A 6000-nucleotide genomic window follows, 5' to 3' on the forward strand; every position below is an offset into this window, starting at 1 on the left:
GGTCAAGGGGATGGATGAATAGACGCCATTTCTTGATAGGGGAATGCCACTTACATACACAAGGAGATGAATTGATGGTGACCATCTCAGAGAGAAGTTACCTCACTAATTACTCTAGGAAAAAAGATATAACCCAGGATTGTCCCAAGGGCTGCCATCCAACCTCAGTATGTCTTCTTATGTGTAAAATAGGATAATAATATAACTGTAACTGGCTTGTAATGAGGATTAAACAAAATAATCCAGGTAAAACTTGAAGCCCTGTGTCTGGCACAGAGCAGACCCTTGTTGCAATCCAGCTGTTATCTAGTCTCAGGATGATCATACTATTCTCAATCTCCATTGCCACAGCCCTAGTTTGGACCCTTTGTCATCTCTCACCTGACAGGACACTTTTTGAATCAGTGTTGCTGTTTCCGTTTTCAACCCTCATCCATCTGTTCTTCAGATAATCAGTAATACATTTTTACATGGCACCATTCTTCACATGCTCCACCTCTGCCCTAACACCTTCAGCAGCTCCTAGCACTGTCCAGCAAAGTCTGAACCTCGTCGTCTGGCATTTGAAGCCCTGTATAATCTGGCCTGTGCTCCAAACAAACTGACCAAGTTATAGTTGCTATAAATGTGCACTTGCCTGCTCCTTGCTTAGTTCCAGGATGCTCTTTCTGCAAGGTATGCCATTTTCAAAGTTCTGCATGTTCAACTCCCCATCCTTCAAGATTTATGTAAAAGCTGACAATGCTCTCTCCTTTGTCTGCCTCCCCATTTCATCCGTACATTCCATAAGGCTCTTGGAACTTTCTACCTTACATTATGATCCTTGGAATATATGGATGCTTCAAGGGCTGGAGGGAGGAAAGGAGGAAAGAGAGAGAGATTGAAGTGGGATATTTTGAAATATTAACTATTTTTTGTTTCTAGTTCTGTCATCGTTTGGTTCTCTTTAAGCTAGGCTGTTCATTAAGTGCATTGGATAAAGGATGTGGCAGCAGAAAGATGGTTTTGAGAGTCTAAATGCTAAAACTTAGTGGCCAATAGAAATAATTCAGAGTATATACAACAAAACTGAAATATATGAAGAGAAGGGCAAGGCTTCCATCCATGAGGCTTTATTGAGAGGATGGGGCACAGATGACGTGCAAAGGGGGAGGGAACTGTGTGATCTCAGATGAGGGTGCCAGAATTGGAAGGACTATAAGGAGGAGTAGAATCAACACCCTAGAAAGGATCAATTTCTCCTGATTGCGCCCTAGTCTTGTCCCATCCTGAGGGGCTACACTCGAGGTGCTGTCATTAGTGTCCTGAACACAGCCAGACTTTGCCTGTGGACTATTCAGCAGAATGGAGGCCTGTGTCTGCCTTCAACTTTCACTTGGCCCTGCTTGATTTACCCATGGAACAACCACCCTCACTGTCTTCGGGTTCTCCTTCATCCACAAGAGAGAGGATAGGCTCTGGTTGTTGATGGACAGAGGATATACAGAAAGAAACGGCTCTGCAGCTGTGCATTGGTTCGTTAAGCAGATTTAACATGAGAACTGGGCTGAGACAGGGGCCCATCTCAGGACTGTGTCACTATCATCATGAATAATTCATAAATACCTATAAAATAAAACCTATCTCTCAAAGCACAAACGACATTTGGAATTCTACACAAGAGATTTGTCTCTTTCTCTCTCATTCATCTATATAGCCAGCCCTTTATTTACATTCATATAGATTTATGGACATTTATTTTATGCTTTGGGTTATAATCCAAGACTACTTTGTTTATTTTTTTGCTCAAAGTGTTTTAGCTTTTGCTATTGGGAGCTCCTTCAGTTGGCTCCTATGTCCCCTTGACATATCCCCGTTGTTGTTGTTTTGAGCACTTCCTTACTTTCTGGCAAAGATGCATATTTCCTGCCTGAATCCTAGAATGAGCCATTTCTCCCAGGACCCCTGGTCTCTTTTATTAGAGAACAGCATTGGAAGCCAAGATCTGGGCACTAAGTGGGCTTTGTCTTTCTATTTAAGAAGGGGAGCTCTTCCAAGAATATTTCTATCTTAATCTCATCAGCTGGCCAGGAAAATCAAGTATTTAGTCTACTCACCTCCTATGACGAGGCGGGTACAGTTGGGAATAGATGTTAAGTAAACCAACCTACAAGATTTGCCACCATGAGAGAGACAACCACTGCATGTGCAAATTTGCAAACGAGACTACAACAAATATTGGTTTACTTGAAAATTTGCGACACTCCATCATTGCAAAATTCTATGTTCCTGTTTCATCTTTGTAAGTGCAGACTAGTAATCGACATAATATAAATGTATATGGATTTCAGCTACTTATAATAATAACAATGATAATGGCTAATGCTTGTGAAGTGCTTATGATAAGCCAAGTACTGTATTAAGTATTTTACAGGCATTATCAGATTTGATCCTTAAAAAATTCCTATGAGATGGGCACAATTATCATCTCCAGATGAGGCCTAGAAACACTAGCAACTTGTCCAAGGCTAACAGCTAGAAAGTAGTGGAGCTGAAATTTGAAGACAAGCAGCCTTTCACAATGGTCTCAGTCTCAATTTCCCTGTTACTGCCTTTGGTATTTATAAAGAAAGACATTGAATATGGGGATAGTGCTTTTACAGAATCTCTTGAAAGACACATTGCCAGATATTTGCGTAGAACACATAAAAGCGTTTATATGCTCTACAGAGCATGCGATGTCCATATGGCTACACCTATCATACCACAAGTGATTTTACTCAATCAGAATTCAGCCAGACCGTACTTATATATGAGTTTCACACTCAGAGTGGTTTGTTTATGGAAGTATGAACTCAGGACTCTCCCAGTGGAAGACGATATAATTCATTAGCAATATAAGCTGATTGAAAAAGTGAAGAACAAATTGGTTAGTAAGTAACTACTAAAAGGAGGTTATACTCATCACAAAATTGTCTACAGGCAGCAAAGAAGACAATAAGAGCAGACTGTTTGAATTAGCCTATGCATAGAATGAAACAAGTAGATGGCAGAGGGAAACAACATATTTCATGTGAGTTTCACTTAGGACTTCTCTGACTCTAGTAAAACTGCCCTTGATTTTGTATCCTGGGTTTCAGGCCTAACTGAAACCAAAATCCATCGAGCACCCACATCGTGTATGCCTCGGCTGTCCCTCATTACATTGTAACACACTGGCATAAATGGATGTGCTCCTGATTTAACAGCCTGAGTTTGAATCCTGACATGACCAGGTATATCACTTTCCGCAAGATGTATAACCTTTCCAAACCTCACTTTCCCCATCTGTAAAACGAGGGGAGATAATGGTTCTTAGCTTGAAGGATTACTGTATTATGTGAGATAATACTTTGTTAAATACTTAGAACAATAGTCAATACGTATTAATTTTAATATAAATTTTATTCACAAAATATGTGAATTATTTCTCTAGTTTATTTATAATTAAAATTTATTATTGATTAACTTTCTAGGTAAGTGACACTGTGCTCTTTGAGTGAATCTCTTTCATTAGGATATGCTGAACGTACCTTTGTTTAGCCTTTTCTGGAAGATGCCATCATCATCATGAATACTATGAATTTTTAGTTTTAAATATTCAGTTCAGCTGCTCCTGACCCACCGAGGCATGACCTCCGATTGCCATTCTAATCTCGTCTCTTTCCTCTACTTACCCACATCCAGTGCCTCAGAGTCTAAATTGCTTTGTGTGGCTTCTGTTTTCACCCAAGCTTCTTTCATCTCTACAGGATTCTATGCAAACTTTCTTCTCTGCTTTAAGTATTCTACCGTTTGTCCTTTATCCTTCTGATTGACCACTGTACTTATCATTCAAGACCCATCTCAGGTATCGCCTTTCCTTATCTTCTTTCCCCTGACATTCAGAGTTAGGTATATCTCCCCTCTTCTATAGAAGTCTGAACATATCTATATAATGCCATTTATCACAATATCATAATTCTCTGCTTATTTTTCTGTACATATCCCCACTGGCTTCTGAGCTCCCTGAACTATTTCACATTAATCTTTGGATCTCCAGTGCCTACTAGAAAAACTACCATTTAATAATCTCTTTGTATATGCTTGAAATAAATGAACAAACAGACATAAAAGCAAATGCACATTGAGGTTTCCTTTCTCTCTGGGTAAAAGCGAGACAGAACCAGGCCCAATAAATTGATAGCAGTAATATATTTTATGTGTATCATTTGAACTGATTTTGTTATTTCAGTAGACATTTATTGATTGCCTAACTATATGCAAGGGACTGGTTCAATTTGGAGAACAGAGAGAAGAAAACACTCGTATTCTTTTCCATGATAGGAAGATTCTACATCTTCCCGCTTAATTCTTACCTCCCTCCAAGAAAGGAGGAACTGTCTCATTCAATCAGAATCTAAAATTCGCCTCTCTTCTTTCCATCCCAAGACTTAAACTATGGAGAGAACCAAAAGGTCCTACATAAGCCTTGAGCTTGATACATAGGCTTTAGTCTAATTTTTACCAGAGCTTTGCATTAGGGATGAAATGGTGCTATTCCATTAAATGAAGTAGTACTTTGTTTTCTCTGTGACCATGGGTCCTCATATGTATCTCTCCAAGAAACTGGCTTTGGTTGGGGTGAGATGGGAGGCTGGAGGGAGAGTGGAGAAAGTAGAGATAAATTATGCAGCAGGATTCAGGCTTTTCTGGGTTTTTCGCCATACCATCAAAAGACTACTGGAACTTATTCCTTCATAATAGAAAAGACACACTAGTAAACATAATTTTATCCTTATCTTCTAAAGATTATAATTTAATGTACCTTTATGAAATTTATGTGAATGAGGAGGGCTGCTGTATTCGTTTCCCAGGGCTGCTGTAACAAAGCACCACAAACTGGGTGCCTTAAAACAGCAGAAAATTGTTTTCTCAAAGTTTAGATGTCAGCAGTTTGAAATCAAGGTTTTGGCACGTCTAGATCCTCCTGAGGGCTATGAGGGACAATCTGTTCCGTTCCTCTCTCCTAGATCTGTTGGTTGCCTACAATCCTTGCCATTCCTTGGCTTGTAGACTCATCATCCTGATCGCTGCCTCAGTTGTCACATGGCATTCTCCCCTGTGTGTGTCTGTGTCTTCTGTGTCCCCTCCTCTTCTTATGAAGACACCAGCAATTGGATTTAAGGTCCGTCCTAAGTCTAGGATGATTTAATCTTGAGATTAATTACATGTGTAAAGACCCTATTTCCAAATAAGGTCACACTCTGGGTGAACGTGAACTTTTGGGAGGCACTATTCAACCCACCGCAGCTGTCCTCAGATAAATAATGAAAAGCAGTGTTATGGATATGCTGTATGTGAGAGGCCTCGATCTGAGAATCCTTAGATGTGCTCCAAATAAGCTCTGTGATTAAAATTAACCTCTCTGAGTTTCAGTTACCCAGTGAGGGAAATAAGATACTTAAACCAAGATCTCCCATTTGAGGGGATCTTAAGACTTAAACAGGCCATCCTCTACACTATTAATACTTGCATCTCCCCCACAGCTGCCTGTCTCTAAAGTCCCTTATTAAATCTTATTTTCTATAATCTGTTATTTAGATTCATAAACGGAACCCTAAGACTAATGCCTCCCCATTCAGTTTCTTGCATTCTATCACTAGGATAGCTATCTAACACAACATTTTCATAGGGCAACTTTGAGAGTGAATAGTACTAAAAATTATCACAAAAAATTACACTGGGACAATAGGCAAAAATGAGAACTGTCTCAGGCAAATGGGAGCATAAAATCATAATCTCCATCTCTCTCAAAACTGTTCTCAGATTCCTCATTCCAACTAAATTGTAAATTATTATGTCTAATTATAGCTTAGATCATAAATGGCAAGATCCATGCCCATGATCAAAATTACTAATTAATCATAGTACTTTCTTGGTTGTTGTTAAATCTAAAATAGCTTCAGAATTTTTCTCAACACGGTGTCCCAAGTAGCCACT

Source organism: Equus caballus, chromosome 9, assembly GCF_041296265.1.
Source record: "Equus caballus isolate H_3958 breed thoroughbred chromosome 9, TB-T2T, whole genome shotgun sequence".
Lineage (NCBI taxonomy): Eukaryota > Metazoa > Chordata > Mammalia > Perissodactyla > Equidae > Equus > Equus caballus.